Source organism: Schistocerca americana, chromosome 8, assembly GCF_021461395.2.
Source record: "Schistocerca americana isolate TAMUIC-IGC-003095 chromosome 8, iqSchAmer2.1, whole genome shotgun sequence".
NCBI lineage: Eukaryota > Metazoa > Arthropoda > Insecta > Orthoptera > Acrididae > Schistocerca > Schistocerca americana.
The window spans coordinates 458,233,359-458,255,815 of record NC_060126.1 but is presented as its reverse complement, the minus strand read 5'-3'; positions in this window follow the sequence as shown (position 1 = coordinate 458,255,815).

The following is a 22,457-nucleotide window of genomic DNA, read 5'->3' as shown; positions in this document are numbered from 1 at the left end:
TCACTTCAGTTTACTGCGAACTGCGACCTTCCTGACAGGAAATCACGAATCCAGTCGCACAACTGAGATGATACCCCATAGGCCCGCAGCTTGATTAGAAGTCGCTTGTGAGGAACAGTGTCAAAAGCTTTCCGGAAATCTAGAAATACGGAATCAACTTGAGATCCCCTGTCAATAGCGGCCATTACTTCGTGCGAATAAAGAGCTACCTGCGTTGCACAAGAACGATGTTTTCTGAAACCATGCTGATTACGTATCAATAGATCGTTCCCTTCGAGGTGATTCATAATGTTTGAATAGCAGTTCGTTCTTCCTTACCCTCCATGAAAATGTTAGCTACGGCTGGTGACATTGGCGAACTTATGGCTGTTCCATCAGTGATTTCATAATTTCCATCATCGAAAGAGTACATGGTCGTCAGATTTTATTGGCATATTTTTAAGATTTCAGGAGAGAAATCAGCGACCAATGGTCTTAATGTTTCTTCTGCTGGTACTTATGTAAACAGGGATACCATGATTTCGCTTCCGCTTATCCTCATCCACTTCATGACATCTACAAATATTTGAAAAATTTTAAAATGGTGCCTGCAGTGGCGACTATATTTGACTATAATTTAGATGAATAGTTAGCCACCGTGTGAGTTCGTAGGCGTAATAAGTCTTGAAAGTCTCTTCGTGTTTGCTGCCGGATTCTAAAATCAACTCAAATCGGGTTAATTTTAGGGTCCGGCAGCTAAACAGACTTTCAAGAGTTTACCACTCTGTTTGTAGGAGAGCCAATTGCACTCAAGTTCGGTCTAAGTCAAACGTCACTGAAAGCAGAAGTAACAATTGTCTTTTTACTTAAACTTTCTCGTGAATGTCTCTTTCGCTTGAAGCATGACTCCGATGATATCTTCGGGAACAGTCGAGTGTGACGTTATTGATATTCGCTGTGCGTGACGACTCATGCGGCAGAGGGGTATGAACAGTGAATGCGTCTGCAAGCGTACAGGGGGCGGCATTAACACTGATATATACCGCCATATTTTCGACTCCACATCTCCTGCCCGTTTATGCATATGAAAACTGAATGCTCCTCGGATGAACTTCCGCTGGGGGGATCGATGCGCCGCCACGACGCAGAAACCTCTCTCCAGGGGTCCTTTATGTGCGTCGCACCCGGACGCGGTCGAGTGTCAGAGGGCTTCAGTAGCACGCGACCTCACCACATTCAGCGCATCCCCCGACTCGTTACGGACGTTTACTGTAATTTACAGCACCGAGAAACTGCAAGGGAAACCATCGTCTTGGTGTTGAACCGAAGGACAGAGGAATAATCATTGCGTTAAGAATCGAAGCTCTAAATACTTCAATGTGCAACTTCATGATCGACTGAACTGCACATTGTAATGGTACTTGAATTACGTAACCATTACGGCACCTCAACTGAACCTCTCGATACCAGCAATATTCTACTGTGTTTCCGAAAAGTAGTTGACATATTTCTGAGACAACATTCAGATCCGATTTCATTAATGTAGAGGTACTTTGCTACATCGATGTGTTTGTATTGCAATGATATTATTCTTTTGTCACTATGATCTTTGTCGTATTTGTAACTCTGATTATTGGGCGCGTAAACGATTATTAGTTAGTTAGAGAGTCGGACCCTGAGAAAGTCTGGTCTTGGACGTCATGTTGGAAAGACGCATATTTTAGTCAGCTTATAAAATGTGAACTTTAACAGTGAGGATGTTTTCAAGTATGTTTTGTATTGTGAAGTTATGTTTTGTGTGTTACGTGATATTGCAACAAAAGCAATAAAAAGGAAGCGTAACTTAAATTCGGAGTGCTGATAATTTTTTACATCACCATTGTGCTAACTTTCAAAGGTTCAGTCTTCAAGAATGGTTTGTGAAACACATCTATAAAACTTTTGAATATAGCAGAATAAAACCTAGGCCTCTTTGCATCCGAGCTTGGAATCATCACCACCTAGATTTTCGACGATTGAGCCATGATTTTACAACGAGACTAGCATGGGAAACACGAAAAGATGAGTGCCTAGTTTATTCATTATTACATGAAATGACTTTATCAACTGTGCTCTAATGACACCTGCCACTTAATAACTTTGTTGTTGCCCTAAAATGCAGCGTGAGCAACACCACAATCATTATTAAATTTTGACCTTTGTTGTGGTAGGGTTGTTAGAACATGTACCCCTGTATTCATTTAACGAGTCCTGTTTGTCGTATTGTAATCGGCTGTAAATCAGCTGCGGAGGTTTCTATTAACTACTGATATGAGTTAATGAGTTTCGACTTAACACTCTTTACTATAAAACGTACGAGCGTTGAATGAAAAGTAATACCTCCACCATCGTTAATTGGATTTGGATGGAAATATTTTAATAAATCAAACGCAGGAATAATCCTTAGAATGTGATCTTTAATTACCAATATTCAATTTTTCACATAATCACCAGCTAATTGGATACATTTCTGCCAACGATGGGCAAGTTGTCTGAAACCGTCACGGAAGAAGTCGACACTCTGTTTCCGCAACCACAGTCTCACAGTTCTCTCAACGTCTTCATCAGAAGCATAATGATGTCCTTGCAGATCGTCTTTCATTATCGGGAAAGGCGTCACTTTCATTCTCGTAAAGAGAGAGGAGTTCCTGGCAAATTTCAAGACCGTGCGCTTTCATTTCAGGAGTCAGCATCCGGGGTACCCATCGTGCACAGAGCTTCCGATAGCCAAGCAAAGAATTAATGTTCTTGTGAAATGCAGATTGTGCTTGCAGTTTCTCTCTGAGTTATATGACGATCGTCCTGAATCAATCTGTCAATATTTCGCTTGTGAGACTCCGTGGTTGCTGTCACAGGACGTCCAACTCTTTGTCTGTCACGCACACCAGATCTTCCTGTCTCAGCATCTTTAAACTTCCTCGCCCAACGACACACAGTACTCACATAAACACAATCACCGTAAACTTCTTTCATTCTCTGATGAATCTTCTTTGCGGTAACACCTTCTGCTGTCAAGAATTCAATGACTGCATGTTGCATAAATCGCGCTGACCTACCGTCTGCGCAGGGTTCCATACATAACACTGTAATAACATACACATTCAATGCGAAGGCTTCCCGCCAACTGGAAGTGTACAGAACAGGTTACGAAACGAGCCAGTACCTGGCGCATACCAATGCTGGCAACTGTTGAAGAGTTACGAAGGTGGAGCCACTATTTTCAGTCAGTCCTCCCAATATCAGCATACAAAATAAATTTTAAAATATACTTGTACTAATTATTAGCACTTTGTATGTCATAACGACTCCAAGCGAAGGAGATACGACTTGAAGCGTCTACGAAGATAGAAAGTGTTGCTCTCTATCGATGCTAAGGTAAAACTAAATGACGGGAAGTGATTTCGAAAACTTGCTGGTAGCTGAAAACAAATACTATAAACATATGCTTGAAGAACATTAGAGTTACACATTAAAAAGAACTCAGTAAAAACAACAAAATTTGATAAGGTAGGAATGTGGATGATGAAGTGTGTAACGTGATGGGAGTTTTACTGGAGATAGTTCCAAGTTATCATTTATTAATAAACATAGTATCGCAAGAGTGATTTTGCTAAAATCAGTCAGGATCCTCTTTCGTAAACTTTTACATTTCGTCACACTGACCAAGAACTTAAACAAATCTTCGATACTGAAATTCCAAAAAACCTCATCGAGGCACATATCAAAACATACATAATAAACATACACCGGATTATTTTACAGATCGTAAACACTTCACATAGCCCTATAAGTAGTGTACACCGTAACACAGTCTCACATTTACCAAAAGAACCGTCTCGTTGCTAACAAATTAAACTTCGAATAATTTTATCTGTCTCATATACATGGCACCATCTGTACACGCTCTCGGCGCTACCAATGCACAAAATCCTTCCATCACACAGGAAACAGCAGATGTGCTTATATTACAACGGGAAGCCAAACTTAATTAGAATAGGGGACGGCCGACGAAATATTTTATCATCGTAAACAAACTCCACACTTGGGCTTGATACAATTACAGTGTCATATGTAATGTTGTTGCACTAATTTGTTCTGAAGACCATAAAAATGGGTTAAAAGCTGTGAGCTATCTGAGGAAGTTAACCTTGCATTACTGCGCAACTGTTTCACCAGGTATCCAGTCTAGCTTAGCAAATTCCCAACCAGACTAACATTAATTATAATCTTTTAGTACTCATCTTACGATAACCGGTGATATATGTATACGAAGATAATTTAAATAAAAAGAAATAAATCAGTTTATATTTGGACATTTATTTTCACATTGATCACTGTTCCGTTAAAATTTCAGCATATCAAACTTGATTCATAACTAAACTGGTGCCTTATATAGGATTGTGTAAATGTGAGTTTGTAATCTTACGGAACACATCAAATAGGGAGCCAAGATTGGGAGACTACATACAACACTGCATTCATAAAATAACACACGAAGAACGTTGAAACATATGCAAGAGGATATTAACCACAACCAACCGATTCAATTTTCACCCAAAGAAGTTACGTTCGTAGCGCAATCCTGTCCGTCATGAAATTACCACACACTGGTATACTAAATTCATACTAACTCTTTGTGAAATCTCCCCGAAAAAATAGCTAAGGGCTACTTTGATGCTTACACCACATGCTTCACGTGGTCAACTTGGTTTACACAAGGAGTGTAACTCCACAATAATTTTGATAATTAAAATAAATTACATCGAAACGCAATTTACAAAAGAAGAACCTCGAACTGGTTACTATCGTCTTACTATTAACCTGATGGGTCAAACACTTGTATAAGCACGTGGTACTGGTCTCACAAAGTACACCCCACGTGGGTTGAACATAAATAAAAGTTGCTATATTGAAAAATATTGTCAAGACGAGACGTTATAATCTCACGCACATTCGCATTTAAGATTGATGATCTTAGTTACAGTTACTGATCAACACGTGGATCCACTTCACTCACAAAGTAGTGACAAAGCAACTACCGGAAGATATTTTGAACTTCACACTCGAATTACGCTGCGTTGCAATTTAAGATAACATTAGATATTTTAGAGCTAAACCTGAAATAAAGGTGATTAAATTTTCAGTTAGGCTTAACTTAAGAAATCCATTGTCCTACGGACTTAGCAGACACGCGCTTAGCCGGAGATCTTACCACTTCAGACGCTCGCCGCGGACAGACTGCCATGGGCCCCTACCGAGGGTGCTTCACAGATACAAATGGAAGTGACCAGAGATGCAGCTTCCTATACCAATATGACAAGGGATGGACAGGACCATACTAAGAATAGAAACCTCTTTGCTTTTAGAAAGCGTAGCTACCTGTTCCGACGTTGGTCCTACTGTTCTCTAGCGGACAGGCTTGTCTGCTACCATCAAGCATGCAACTAGAAATACATTTGCTCATTCATCCTGTCACTCAGAAGGGAAGGGGGATGACAATATCTTATCATATACAGTATATAAAAGAAAGCGGATGTAATTTCCGTATGAGACTGTGTGACCTGAATTACATATAAACTGTGTTGTAAAGTGTAGTAGTGTGACAGATCGTTCTTGTTTATGTGTAAAAGTAACACGTTCCACTGTTCAGTCTCCTACCAGATAGTCAGAAACACCACAGTAAATTTAGAAGAAGAATTTATGCCGTAAATGGCAACATATTTATGAAATTAACATGATAGGAATCCAACAGAGACCTTTCACATATAGAGTTAGACAATAGGCAAATTCTGAAATGCTTCTCATAGACTTGGTGCAACAAGGAGTACACACTCTAACATGGTGTAGCATTTACCACAAGAACGACCTGGTTGCAATGGTTCAAATGGCTCTGAGTACGATCGGACTTAACATTTGAGGTCATCAGTCCCCTAGATCTTAGAACTACTTAAATCTAACTAACCTAAGGAAGTCACACACATCCATGCCCGAGGCAGGATTCGAACCTGCGACTGTAGCAGTCGCGCGGTTCCAGACTGTAGCGCCTAGAACCGCTCGTCCACACCGGCCGGCCTGGTTGCAATGCTTGTCACAAACTTGACCAAAAGAACTTCACTGACCAGGAAAATGCCGTAATAGACGACAGTACAACTTAAAACAATACGTCGCTCGTTCACCGACGAACCACACTACCTCCTAACCAACGACACTCAAAACTGAACAACCTGGAAAAAGAAAGAAGTCTTGCATAAGAAGGCAGAATCATATGCAATCTCATAAGGAATGGTGAAAAAAATTATTTTTATATGCAAAGCTTCACACTCCTGTACCAGCATGCAGCAGCAGAGAGGAATACAAATAGCCTCTATCAGAAGAGACGCTCAGTGAACCAACACAAACGTACCACGACTTCATCCCGACGATCACTGGTGTTTTGTCTGTTTCTCTTCTTGCATCCCCAGGCACAAATCGTGCTAATATGTTCCCGTCACTTCCGCATCCATCCAGACGTGGCAAGTGTTGCATGAAGAGCGCGTCATACTTCGTACGCCGTAGCAGGAAGAGAGTCTGCACCCGTTGCCTGTAATTCCGCAGCACCCACCTGGCCATCACATTCCGTACACGGCAGCGAACAACGGAACCCACACAGTTTCTACGCGATGCCGGTCTCTGCACACCATCCGTTCGGGTGCCGTACTTCATACACGGCAGTGCGCGAATGACAGGCGGTCTGCATCCGCTGTCGGAGACCAGGCGCTGCCCACGTGGCCCACTGTTCGCACCTCGGTGATCCCATACACAGGCTGTCTGCTCCCCAACGCCCTCCAGCCGGCAGTGTGTTGACTTCCTCGTACCCACGCATACTGATATCGAGATCGCCACAGTAGGCGACGCTGCTCCACTACAACTGACACTCGCCACACTGCAAATGCGGCAAGTCCCTCTGGTATCGATAGCAGAGACGTTCCTGGAACGGTTCACAAATTCAATATCTTCTTGAGTCAGATTAAGGGGACAGTAACATATTGCAAATTTCCATTCCACCTCAATTACAAACCTATATGATGGCAGTAATGCATGATGCGATATTCGTAACTTTTGTCATGTGGAAGCCAGGCTGTTTTCATCTCATGTGTGGTAAAATAAAAAATTAAAAAATAAAAAACACTGACACGCAAGCATGATGTGTTCAGCTATGTGAAACACCCGTATTGTCCAAAATAACAATAGGTTCGTGGTATCCAACTGGTCCATTGACGTGGAACTGAACGATTGTTTATGGAATGTATCATATGTGAGGAAGAAGGAGCCCATTAACGACGCCAGCCAATACTGTTTATTTGTATTTTTTGATGATATTTAGCGTGTATTTTTGTTTATATTTGGCTAGAAAGATACAAATTAGCGGTTATAGTGCTACAGTGTGCTCTGTTTCACATAAAAAATGTAAAGTTCTACAAAGCAGTGTGGAACTAGGCCAGAATCAACAGCGGCAAAGTAAGAAATAGCCGAAAACGTGCAAGCAGACGACGTTTCCTGATGTTAGGGTAATACCAGGAGTGAAATACTACCACTGATTATGTTGTCAACGAAACTCCTTTGGTGACAAACACACACAATTTCTTATAGTAGCAAAGACTCAACACTAGTTTTTTATACCACTTAGTGTCTCCGTAGTTCACACAATCATTGTCATACTATAGTTACATTGTTGGTGTTAGTTTAGAGTATAGACGTCTTTTCACAGTATCATTCCGATGAAAACCATGTTACGTTACGTATTTTGAGATAAAGTAACAACCAATAAGATTAGATATCAGTGATCAATAAAATTTTTGGGTAACAGAGGGACTATTAATCTCTTTTACAAGGAGGAGTCATAAAGTATCAATTATCACCTCGGAAAAAATAAGGTTATGCAGTTAATGTTTTTGCTTGCTTGCAGATACATGATGCAATCCCGATAATCGTTGCAATATCGGCATTGCACCGTAGCACTCCGCTACAGCAACCATTACGAAACAGCACAGACCATTCATAAAGGGCCGGCCGGTGTGGCCGAGCCGTTCTAGGCGCTTCAGTCTGGAACCGCGCGACCGCTACGGTCGAAGGTTCGTATCCTGCCTCGGGCTTGGATGTGTGTGATATCCTTAGGTTAGTTAGGTTTAAGTAGTTCTAAGTTCTAGGGAACTGATGACCTCACATGTAAAGTCCCATAGTGCTCAGAGCCATTTGAACCATTCATAAAGTAGAGTATGTTGTGGTCATGCTTTTTCTGCATTTGACATGTAACGACGTTGCAACAATCCGCACTGATACTTTATTTATATATTTATAATTTATATAATTTATAAATATTTGTAATTTATAATTTTGATAATATTTGTAATTTATATTTGTAATTTTAATTTTAGCCGAACGTAGCCGTTCGAAACTAGTAACCATTATAAGTCACACACAACTATAAATTACACGTGAGTCTGACAGAATTTAAACAGAGAATTATCAAATCTAAGTTTGTGGTCCTTCCACATTAACATTTTGGGGCCACGTAAATCCACACTGAGTGGGCTGAAGCAATTCACCGTCATGTGAGACACTGATCAGGTGGCGCAGAAGCTTCCACTTTGGTCTACCAAGTGTGAATCACGAAGAACAAAGTGGCAGACCTTCTAGTGTGAAGAACCACAAATCACAGGAAAAGAGGAGAACTTGCTGCTTACAGATCATCGTATCTCAGTCGAGGTGATACAAAAAGGTGAAAATTAATCATTCATCAGTTTTCAAAATGTTGTACGACTTTAGAACACGACGATCGTCGCGGCCTAAGGGTTCCTCGACGACTCACGTCCATTCAAAAAGCCCGCCGAATCGCGGTAACAGCGAAAACATTGCACCTTTGTCATACTAATCCAGAGGTCGTACCGAGCGAGGTGGCGCAGTGGTTAGCACACTGGACTCGCATTCGGGAGGATGACGGTTCAATCCCGCGTCCGGCCATCCTGATTTAGGTTTTCCGTGATTTCCCTAAATCGCTATAGGCAAATGCTGGGATGGTTCCTTTGATAGGGCACGGCCGACTTCCTTCCCTAATCCGATGAGAACGATGACCTCGCTGTTTGGTCTCTTCCCCACAAATCAACCCCCAGAGGTCGTCTTTAGACGTCTAGTTATCATATCAGTATATCTCTGAGACAAAAGGATCAAATCAAGCAATGTAAAATAGTCTTTAATCACTTTTTTTATCAAAAGTACTAATGCGTGGTGAGAAAGCCAGCAAGACGTAGTGCGTTAGCAGCTGCAGACCAGTAGCTGCAGTCTGGCGACATAAAATAACGTTTAAGGGGACTGCCAGACGAGGCTAACTGTGCTCAGAGGAAAACTGCACCATGCTGAGGTAATGGACACAATGGGTGCGCCAGTGTCACCAATCCGAGGCAAGTCTCTTTTTATGGGGGACATGACTAGCGGACAGGATTTAGTGAAATGAAAACAGTACCTGGGAGTTATAAAATTCTGTCTGAATTTTGAGGCAGAAGGTCTTCTCATCACTGGAGTCCAGAATGACTTTAGGGCCACACCAGACAGTGACATGATTGGGTATCACCAGCAGCAGTCGTGGGTTGGAAACCAGACTGCAGCTGTAGCTGCCTTGACTAAGTTCCTCACAAAACTTACTGCCACTGCACCGTTAACATGCTGTCCACATCTGCTGCCGCCAGCACTGAGCTTCCTCCCCGGGGTTTACTACCACCGCACCAGCGCCCGTCCGGTTTCTGCCAGAGAGCAGCCGGTCTAATCCCACACACGGCGGTCTCCACATTTAACCTCAGTGGCTGCGCGCTGAGCCGAGGGGCCCTCCCAGATGCCGTCGTCGACAGAGCAGTAGTGCGCTGTTGACATCGCGACTGTGGCCTAAAGACGCCACCGACCGTCCATGTGCTCTCATCAAGGGGTGCCTATTCAGCATCATCTCACTCGAGCGGAAGCTGCAGCTCGTACGCTGGCGCCGACCAGTATCAACTGAGTGAGACGAGCTTTGCCTTGCCGAGCCACTCCAACGCATGTACCAAGTCTGAATAAAAGTCCTCTTTACTGAAAATAGTGTTTCCACTGGGCCCTATGCCCCGTCACCACCATCATTCGTCCAGTAGAGTGCAACTGCACCCTTCAAATGCAAACATGTGGAATCGTCACTGCCGAGAAAGCTGAAATCCCAACCATCATCAGGCAATTACTGTGGTCTGGTGCTAGCAAACTACGCTTGTGAGGGACACATCGTCTTAGGAGAAAACTACTGAAATCTGCTGACGTCGGAACGGGAGGTTATCAAGACCTACGCGGCAGTCTCTCAAAGGGGCGCATTTGTTCCAACCCCGACCCTTTCATATTGTCTTGGCTTAGCACCCGGTAACTAACTCCTCTTTTCTCATTTTGGAGGGACGGTTGTGGGACAGGTGCTTCCAAAATAAGGACGAGGTGATCATCGAGGTGAAACGTTTCCTGAACATCTAAATTGCAGATTTCAACCTCCAGGATCTCCATCGCTGGGAAAAAGTGTGACATTGGAAGATGAACAGGCAAAGAAGTGCTAACAATATCACCTTCCGTGCGCGCTCGAATCTCTCTGATTTTACATTCGTGATCTCCTCGGGAGGTATAAGTAGGTTGGTTCAAATGGCTCTGAGCACTATGGGACTCAACTGCTGAGGTCATTAGTCCCCTAGAACTTAGAACTAGTTAAACCTAACTAACCTAAGGACATCACAAACATCCATGCCCGAGGCAGGATTCGAACCTGCGACCGTAGCGGTATAAGTAGGGGGAAGCAATATAATCGATGCCTCATCCAGAAACGCTCCCTCTCGAAACATGGACAGCAAGCTACACCGCGATGCAGAGCGCCTCTCTTGCAGAGTCTGCCACTTGAGTTTGCTAAACATTTCCGTAACGCTATCACTCTTACCAAATAACTCTGTGACGAAACGCACCGCTCTTCTTTGGATCTTCTCTATCTCCTCCGTCAACCCGACCTAGTACGGATCCCACACTGATGAGCAATACTCAAGTATAGGTCGAACGAGTGTTTGTAAGCCACCTCTTTTGTTGATGGACTACATTTTCTAAGGACTCTCCCAATGTATCTCAACCTGCCACCCGCCTTACCAACAATTAATTTTATATGGTCATTCCACTTCAAATGGTTCCGTACGCATACTCCCAGATATTTTACAGAAGTAACTGCTACCAGCGTTTGTTCCGCTATCATATAATCATACAATAAAGGATCCTTATTTCTATGTATTCGCAATACATTATATTTGTCTATGTTAAGGGTCAGTTGCCACTCCCTGCACCAAGTGCCTATCCGCTGCAGATCTTCCTGCATTTCGCTGCAATTTTCTATTGCTGCAACTTCTCTGTATACTACAGTATCATCCGCGAAATGCCGCATGGAAATTCCGATACTATCTACTAGGTCAATTAAATATATTGTGAAGTGATACTTAAAGCCACAAAGGAATTATAGACATTAGCTGTCAGTGGCACTGATTTTCATGAGTGGGGTCTTCTGCTTACTAGGTACTTGCGCTGATCGTTACCCCATCTGGACACAGTGTTCACCGCAAGGACTACCATCGCACGCCTCCTCTCGTACCCAAAATCCCAGCTTATGCCACACACTACTGTTGTAATGCCCTGCTCATTAGCCTCATTACTCGCGGTACCTCGCCGATTCCACTAACAAGGGAACCTCCCCATCGCACCCCTGTCAGATTTAGTTATAAATGGCACAGTGGATAGGCCTTGAAAAACTGAACACAGATCAATCGAGAAAACAGGAAGAAGTTGTGTGGAACTATGAAAAAAAATTTAATTTTTTTATATAATCAACTTCGCTCTCCAAAATTCCAGAACAAGTTCAGATTTGCTTGGACATATGAAGGATTTGACGGTCTACATACGGAAAAATTTGAAAACGTTAAAAACATATGTTTTAACAGAGCACAGGGAAAACTGTGCGACTGTGAAAGTGTTACATTCATTTGTTGCAGTTTATGTGACAAACTCTTATGCTTTCATCACATTTTTGGGAATGATTATCACATCCACAAGAAAACCTAAATCGGGTAAGGTAGAAGAATCTTTTTACCCACTCGCCAAGTGTACAAATTTGGTGGGTCGACAACATATTCCTGTCAAGTGACTCACTCGCCGTCACCAGTGTCGTATAGAATGTATCACACGTGTTTTCCTGTGGAGGAATCGGTTGACCTATGACCTTGCGATCAAATGTTTTCGGTTCCCTTTGGAGAGGCACGTCCTTTCGTCTACTAATCGCACGGTTTTGCCGTGCGGTCGCAAAACACAGACAATAAACTTATTACAGTGAACAGAGACTTCAATGAACGAACGGACAGATCATAACTTTGAGAAAATAAAGAAAATAAACTTTTTACTCGAGGGAAGACTTGGACCAAAGACCTCTTGTTCTACAGCTGCTCACGCTAACCACGGGACCACGACGCACTAGAGCTTACTCTGTCCTTGATGTTGCATATCTTGTGCATGGACTACTCAGTTTGTATATTTTGCTTATTTTTTTCATAGTTCCACACAACTTCTTCCTGTTTTCTCGATTGATCTGTTTTCAGTTTTTCAAGGCCTATCTACTGTGCCAACTTATAACTAAATCTGAGGGGGGTGTGATGGGGAGGTTCCCTTGTAAGAGTTAGAGCTTGGTGAGCTACTTCACTGAAGGGATCATTGGCCGTCATCACATTACTCCCATATAGATAATTGAAGCTTGTGACTACTCATCGTAAATTCCAAAACAACAGCAGTTTCTCAGTAGCATTATGCATTTTTTTTTTAAAAAAAAGAGGAAATAAACATTTTTGCTTCGGCTGCCGGTTAATGTCAAGACTCGGCTCTTTTATGACACCCTGTTAAAACACCAAAACGTGATTCGTACGACAGCTTGTAATAAGGGGGATCAAGTTAGGCGTTATGAAGTGTGCGATACCGGATCAAGTTAGGCGTTATGAAGTGTGCGATACCGGATATTCGGAACTGTCGCTGTGGCGACTCAAAAGTCGCCACTGTTCAGATACATCTGAAGTCACGCGCGCGCCTCTGCCGCTGAGTGACAACACGAGTTCTCTTCCACCACCAGTTGGACACCTGCAGTGACCAACGGCGGAGTCCTCTCCGTTGAAGTCCTAGCTGAACACGTTTGCATTTCCGGCCTCATTATCGTCAACGGCGGCGCCTGCCATCGAATGATCCATTGCACTAATTATCGTCTGCTCAGGGTTGTTAACCCTTGTGTACCGCGTTGCATGTGGAGAAGTGACTACTTTGTTACCTAGAAAGGGTGTGGTCGTGACAGAGGAAAAGGGTGGTGTGACTGGCAGAGGGCACAATGGCTCTCTTAAGTTTATGACTGTGAGTGCTCCAGCCTTATCAGCTTCTGTATTTAATCGGAGGTCACTTCGAGGGCAAGTTACAAGTTTCGCTGACTGTGTTCATAAATGTGGATGCATGTCTATGTAAGGGAAAATATTTCATATTTTTATCTTATTGAACCTTAATGTCATTCATGTCACAACAATAGTTTTCCATGCGTGCATAATTGAGGATTTATAAATTTGTTTACTCGACCTATTTTCCTATCGTGTCTTTCAGAAATTACTGTAGCTGTATACTGAAATTGCGGGGGAAGTTTATGACGTAAAGTGTACCTGTTTCACTGTTTTAAAATTGTATTACTTTTAAACTGAGTGAAGGTTTGAATATTATTTTCATTTAATAGGGGTTCTGAAAATAAGACTGTAATGTGTTCTGAAGCCCTTCCACTCTTCTTTTTTTTTTTTCAATCGCCATGCTATGTTTGGTACACTCTGGAAACGCATATTATGTGATTACCTCTTCCAGACTCTTTTTCAGCACAAAATTGTCGTAATTGTAAAACTCCGTAGAACGTTTAGTTGGCATACCAAATTTCGGAAATTACATTGTGAACAAACACATGCATTCATATTTTCACTGTTCCCGGATTGTTCGTATAAAAACTAACTTCACAGTTCGGATGTATTTTAGATAAGAAAAATGTCCGAAAGAACAGATACCATCTTAGTAAATATATAGTTAAGGTTCACCGGCCACTTGACCATCTTCTTCTTCTGTGCGCATGCACAAACAGTGCCCGAACTCTTACGGGAATCGGCAACGCGCCGCGAGTAATGAGTATAATGGGCGGGGGCACTACGAATGTAGTGCGGGACAATACGTTGAGAATGTGGATTTCACGGGAGGCGTGCCAGAGATAAATCCCTGCAGTCGCGGTATCCTCTGTGTCCACGTTGGCGCAGATGGATACCGGCACGGTAGCTCAGCGTGTTCGGTCAGAGAGCTGGTTGGCCTCTGGAACAAAACAACTGAGTCGAAAGATCAACAAACGAACTAAAACGGATGTCATGTGACGTGCGCAACGGTCAAAAACAACGATCAACAACGAACAAAACGCAATTTAAAAAAAATTCAAAGTTTGTATCTCAACACTAAATTAAAAATTTCGCATTGCAAGTCCATTTACTTTGTAAAATTAACAATATTACTCAATTTTCGTAACTATTGTCGCCGGCCGGAGTGGCCGACCGGTTCTAGGCGCTACAGTCGGAAACCGTGCGACTGTTACGGTCGGAGGTTCGAATCCTGCCTCGGGCATGGATGTGTGTGATGACCTTAGGTTGGTTAGGTTTAAGTAGTTCTAAGCTCTGGGGGACTGATGACCTGAGAAGTTAAGTCCCATAGTGCTCAGAGCCATTTGAACCATAACTATTGTCGCCTATATAAGTCGAAACTACAAAGGCTGTGATAGTATTTGTTTAAGATTCAAAATATGCTCGAGACACATATAACTAATATCAATATTTTTATCATTTTAGGAAGTTTTGTCATAATCAGCTCATTGTGTATTTTGTAACGAAGTTCAGTGTAATAAAGAGCAAAAATTGAATTATTGGAAGTGTTCTTCAGTTCGTAGCATTTTTTCATAATTTTAATCAACATAACAATTATATATTCTCCGTCACTATTTACAACAGTCTGTCAGCGCCGAAGTAACATTTCGATTCCGCGACTGTATGAATAGCGTGGTTTCGAGCCCAAGAATTCGTCACGTTCTGAGCGGATTTTCATCTGGAAAGAAGTTCCTTCAAGGTTGTTCGATAGAGAGCGGAGAAGGTGAAAATCTGAGTGGGCAAGATCAGAAGAATAATGTGAGTGCAACATGACTTCCGACACCAACTCCTGTGTAGAGTTTTTAGTTAGTCTAGCAGAATGCGGGGCGAGCGTTATCGTGGAAAAGTATCACTTCACATCGTCTTGCTGGTCGTTGTTCTCGAATTTAGTTCGCGAGATGTCTCAGTTGTTGACAGTGAATTTCAGCAGTGATGGGTGCACCTCGGGAAAGCAATTCGAAGTACCCCACACCGTCGCTGTTCCACCAGATGCACACCATTATATTTTGTGGATGCGAGCAGGTTTATGTATGGGAAGTGGCTGCTTTGTTTGGGATCAACCATTTCTTTGTTTTCCTTATGCCACCATAAAGCCACCATTTCTCGTCACCAGTAGCGATACAGAATAGGAATGGTCTGTGTTGTTCATGAGCCAGTTTATGAGGAACAAGCAGAGATGCACAGATGGCCACCCGTTGATTCTTGCAAGTTTGGCTTAGAGCAACCCGGTTTTTCTACATTCCCCATTGTATGCAAATGTCGCACGATGGTGGAATGATCGCATTTCATCACATTTGCCAGTTCTCTAGTACGCTGAGATGGGCCATTATGGCTGAACGTGTTTAAACAATCGTCTTTCTGGACGTGGAGTGTCGTCAATATCAAAACAATCCTCTTTGAAACGAGAAAACCATTTTCTCGCCTTGCTGTGTCCAATGGTACTATCCCTATACACGGCTGCCTCCACTACTGACATTCCTCTACTGAGCTCATACACAGTGCACTCCACTTTACAGCGTCCAAATAGTAACAAATGGTTCAAAATGGCTCCGAGCACTATAGGACTTAACTTATGTCATCAGTAACCAAGAACAACCTAAGGACATCACACATTTCCATCCCCGAGGTAGGATTCGAACCTGCGACCGTTAACTCATAGCAACCGTAACACCATCATGCAAAGCAAAAATCTATGCACCAGCCTAAAACAAGCCTGGTCTCGTCAACATTATTTTAGAAAATCAGTTCATACACAGGATAACACGAGGCAGCGAACTGCAAATAAACACCCTGATGTTCTTGGAGGACGGCGATACAAAATCATATATTTTTTGGCAGCGTAAATGTGAATATATCTTCGTCAACTTGAATTTTATGAGACATACAGGCGCGCGGGATTATCCGAGCGGTCTTAGGTGCTGCAGTCATGGACTGTGCGGCTGGTCCCGCCGGATGTTCGAGTCCTCCCTCGGACATGGGTGTGTGTGTTTGTCCTTAGGATGAATTAGGTTAAGTAGTGTGTAAGCTTATGGACTGATGACCTTAGCAGTTAAATCCCATAAGATTACACACACACACACACACACACACACACACACACACACACAGACACACAGACATACACTTGGGGAAAGACAAATGGTTCAAATGACTCTGAGCGCTATGGTCATCAATCCCCTAGAACTTAGAACTACTTAAACCTAACTAACCTAAGGACATCACACAACACCCGGTCATCACGAGGGGAAAGACAGTCACTCGAATTTTGATCTTTCAGTTTCACGTCACTATTAGGCCCGATAGTAAGCGGTATGCCACAAGCCATCCATCTGAGGTGGTACAGAGCAAGGCAGTAATGATTTAACCGGTTGTAGACAAGCAGCTGCGTGCAGAACTTTGGAGTGCACGTGTACCCCGAGTTGATCTGTGGCACAGTGGATGCTCAGCCTTCGCGAAGGGCGGCCGATCTTCTTAAGCCCGCGGCTCCCCCGAGCAGCGCCACCGTCACTTAAATTGATATGCATGGTTGTATATTTTTAATGGCTCCAACCAATAGACGATATTCGCATACGGCGAGACGCGCGGGCGCGCCCTGTCCCTTCTCCCTGCCGTCTCGCCCTTTTTTGCATGCCGGGCTTCCCTTCCTTCGGCTGCGCTATGGAGGAGAAAACAAGGAGTGGGGGCGGATACATCTGGCATCGAAAATGACAATGCGCTGCACGCGGGCGCGGGCAGCGGACCGCGCCGTCACAACAAAAGGATGAGCCGAGCGAGGGCCGCCCCATTGACAAATGGCCTCCACTCCGCGCGCTCAGAGCCAGCCGTATCCCTCGGCTTCGAGCTCCGTGATTTATACACTCTCGCTGCGAAAACTTCTTGCCGCGACCTATGAATCTGAAATATTCCGTCCGCGATGAATAATCTAATTAGATGGATTTATCTCCAGACAACAGATCCGTAAATCAATCTTCCCCTGCTGCCGTACCAAAGCCGCAAAAGCAGAAGAACAAAGGCCTTCACAATCCGAGGTACTCTTAAAAATCCACACATTCACTTAAACTTATGTGGACGAAGTCAACAAATCTGTAACGTTTCCAATAAGTTGTTGAATATGTACAGCGAGGAGCACTTTGTCCCAGTTACGACTTGTCGCAGATTTGAAACGGTGCACATTACAAGTACACTGTCTGATCAAAATGTTCCGGACAGCTATTAGTAGACACTTATAGGGTGTGTCCTCACCTTTCGCGTTTATGACGGCTTGCATTGTGCTGGGGACGCTTTCAGTGAAGTGTCTGGGTCTCTGTGGAGGAATGGCAGCTCATTCTTCCTCAGGAGTTGCAACCAGGGACGGTAGTGACGTTGGACACTGGGGTCTGAAGTGACGCCGACATCCTCACAGCTCCCAAAGCTACATTAAATGAATTCGCAGTTTCTAATAAGCACAACCACTAGCTTTAGAATGGAATGGCGACACTGAAAATTTGTGCGGAACCGGGGCTCGAACCCGGATTTCCCGCTTATCGCGAGCGGTAGCCTTACTATTTGGCTATCCGTGTATGACTATAAGCCAGAACCAAACTTCCATTTGTCGTACATCACGTATGGTTTGCGCTGGCCGTTAGTCCTGCACTGATAGGCAAATGGTAAGGCGACAGATCGGGGTAAGGGAGAAATACGGATTCGACTCCCGGTCTGGTACAAATTTTCACTGTCGTCATTCCATTCTATAGCTGACGGTAGTCCCTATTCACAATTGTGAATTCATTTAATGTAGTTCCTAACGGCTGTAGTCACCGCAGTGCCCCTTCCTTTGGACATGCATGCGTGTCCAAAGGAACTTTACATCGAAATCAGAATAATACAGGCACTGCAATTTCGTATCGTACTCCCAAATATGTTCCATTGGAGGAACCATGGGTAGGCTGGTCAATCTCAGAAGTGTTGCTATCCACGGACCATTCCCTCGTAGACGCTATTTTTCAAGAGCTGAAGGTAGTGATGTTGGACAGTCGGGTCTGAAGCAAAGTCGATATTCTAACCACTCCCAAAGATGTTCCATTGGCTTCACGTTGGGTCTCTGGGTAGGCTGGTCAGTATTGGAATACATTTTTCCGCGGACCAATCCTTCATAGATGCAGTTTATCATAACATGCAATGACATACGGACATAGACGTCGTCTCCAGAGCCTTTATCTACCGTACACAGTATACAATGTTGTAAACTACACATACGTCTTCCCTCTTTCAGCGTTTTCTTAAGTGTAGTATGGGGATCACACCGTAACCAGGAGAAAAACCACAATCCCGTAAAACCACGTCCTCCGCATTTCACTGTTGGCGCTACAAATCGTGGCACTTAACATTCCGCAGGCATTCGTCAAACTAAAACTTTACACCGTATCGCCATAGGGTATAGTATGTTCCGTCACTTCAAATCAGTCGTTTTCTGTCATCAACAGTCTGGTTAAAATGGTTCAAATGGCTCTGAGCAGCATGGGACTTAACATCTGAGGTCATCAGTCCCCTAGAACTTAGAACTACTTAAACCTAACTAACCTAAGGACATCACACACATCCATGCTCGAGACAGGATTCGAACCTGCGACCGTAGCGGTCGCGCAGCTCCATACTGAAGCGCCTAGAACTGCTCGGCCACAGCGGCCGGCCAACTGTCTGGTAGAATGTTAGACGGACCCTTCCTTCAGCACATAAGCTCTGCCTGGAATTTTTTCATCTGTGGTTGTTCCTCCACGTTTTCAACTCACATTAACATCACCGACAGTCTACTTGACCACTTTTTACACATGGAAATGTCTCTGACGGATTTATTACTCGGATGACATCCAATGACAAGTACTTGTTCGAACTCACTGACCTCTCATGGCTTACCCATTATTCTGTTACGACTTCACCGTTGACAATGCAATACTCCCCGCCTCCTTTTAAGCTAACGCGCCCACCTCTCGTGATATCACACAGTCAATTTCGTATTACTTAGGTGTGTTCATAAATTTTAGATATGTTAGTATATAGGGACTGACGTCGAACTTTGATAACTCCTTGTATCCCTAGAGGAACTGCAGTTTTGGAGTGCTGTATAGCATGACGAATTTGTGTCAGCTGTTGATATCATTACTGGTCTTAAAAAATGGAAGTTCTGAATTAAAAAGGTACTACGTGACGTAGGTAATTTAGCGATGTATATCGTTACACATTATTCCAAATATCAGTGAGCGTGAAAAAAAAAGAAAGAAAAGAGAGAAATTTGCCAAATTCGCAACAAAACTGTTTTTCTGTGTAAAATTAATCCTGCTGCATCTTATGGCAGAAGAGGAGTTTGTTGCATTGTGTAGGAAGTGGCGCAGAAAATGGTCGACGTAGTGTCCTTTCTGGTGATACTCCTGATGAACACGTAGCAACAAACAAGGTGTTACATCAAGCGGCTCTCAAGGTGGAAAGGTTTTAGCTTTTGCTTTTTTCTCTGGGTTTGTAGTGCAGCGTTGTTCAGAACTGCTTCTGGACTAGGAGTTTCCAAAAGACACCTATCTGTGGACTTTTTCTGTAATTTTCGAGCGTAGTTATCCAGGAAGACGATGTTGGACACTGGTCAACTGTACCCGAGAAGAGAGGCAGATGAAAAACGTCGAAACTTAAGAGAAGTAAAACAGCTATCTATGAGAAGTGTAACGTTCATTTGTACATAGAAAAAAAAGAGAAACTCTTACTGGATTTCCACTATGTCGATAGGTAAAAAATTCGTGTGTAAATCATATCCCACAAAAGTGTACCTGTAATAATTGGGGCGCTAATATTTAATTCATTTGTATCCTTAAATATCTATATTACAAATATGTAACTATTCAAAATATATTACATAAACGTGGCTAATATGTATTTTTTGTGGAAATACTTTTCTTCTGAACTTTAAGTAAGACAAGTCTGGCTCTTATACTTTTTTTGTATTTGTTGCTTACTAATTCAGTCCATAGAAGATTAAAGGTCTAAGTATGGGATTCATTCTTCTCACTATCATCCGTCTCACTGTCGACTTCCAGTTCTGTCTAACGCCAGACCTAAGAACATCACTGCTGCCGTATGTTGTATGAAACACGACTCTGACTGAATACCACGATGGAAAAATGTCCTGAATCGTAAACGAAACCCTTATTAGTCGAAAGTCGTCCTCCTATCACACCGAAAGTAGATTAGCGGGCACTTTCGAGAAATAGTTCCTTCAACAACTGATAGTACCAACTCATCAGAAAACAATAAGGATCTCTTTTTAATCTTGGATGAGCATCTAAATAGGGAATAAACTGTTATTAACTAAGTCTCATTCTTAATTTCTGCTTATTTTCCGCAAGTTCCTTCAGTTAAGAGTATGTTTTCAATTTCAAATCTTGTTTTATCTGCGCGTCGTACGGAGGTCTTTGTCTCCCCCGTGCATTTTTCTAAGGTTCTTTTCTTTCTGTTAATTTCGTAATAGACGGACAATATCTGTATAGGCGTCCAACCTGCTGTCCCTCAGTTCGTTGGTAGTTTAAGCCATCTTCATTGCTCATTTCCTCTATCAGCGAGATTTTTGGACACTTCTCGAACGTCATGCCTAGAAGTCTTTTCGGTTGTGGCTTCCCTATTCTACATTGCTCCTAGACATGCTGGACACTGCATCAAACAAACTGCACGTACAGAGCGCAAGATTTCGTGGTCGGCGTTAGTGTAACTGCTGACATTTGTTTGTTGGTTACAAGGTCGTGGTCCAAGGCATAATTCTACGACTAACGCTCCGTCTTCCAATGCTGGAGACATGGTCAAAGACTTCAATGACTCAGAGAGCAGTTACACCTCGAACTAGCTCAGCAAGCCGATCTGTGTGTATATAACCCTGATATTCAAAGTAATATTTCCCGATGTTCGTAACGTCTTCTTTTTCAAATCTGTTTTACGTTGTGGAATTCTACAATTAATCTCCTCGCATGATTTATCAATAGCACAACTATTATTCTGCTACTCAAGTACTAATAGCTGGTAAGCTGCTTCAGATTCCGTCAACCTAGACGTAGTTTTGGTGGTATTGTAACTTTATTACATACAAGAATTTCGGATTTCTTCCTATTTACTTTTATGTTATAGCTTTCTGAAAATACGAATATCTTATTCATGATTCCTATGACGTTTTGGACACTGTTTACAGATGCGGCTGACACCGTACGTCATGTGCAAGTGCAAGCGTTTTAATGTTCTGCCCATGTATTGTTTCTTCAAAATACGTTCAAAATGGTTCAAATGGCTCTGAGCACTATGGGACTTAACATCTGTGGTCATCAGTCCCTAGAACTTAGAACTACTTAAACCTAACTAACCTAAGGACATCACACACATCCATGCCCGAGGCAGGATTCGAACCTGCGACCGTAGCGGTTGCGCGGTACCAAACTGAAGCGCCTAGAACCGCACGGCCACACCGGCCGGCTCAAAATACGTAACCTTCCATTTGTTTGTTGCAGTTTCAATGTAAAGGGCGTCTCTTAAACGTTGCAAAAAAGTTCAAAAATGGTTCAAATGTCTCTGAGCACTATGGGACTTACTATCTGTGGTCACCAGTCCCCTAGAACTTAGAACTACTTAAACCTAACTAACCTAAGGACATCACACACATCCATGCCCGAGGCAGGATTCGAACCTGCGACCGTAGCGGTCGCGCGGTTCCAAACTGAAGCGCCTAGAACCGCACGGCCACACCGGCCGGCTCAAAATACGTAACCTTCCATTTGTTTGTTGCAGTTTCAATGTAAAGGGCGTCTCTTAAACGTTGCAAAAAAGTTCAAAAATGGTTCAAATGTCTCTGAGCACTATGGGACTTACTATCTGTGGTCACCAGTCCCCTATAACTTAGAACTACTTAAACCT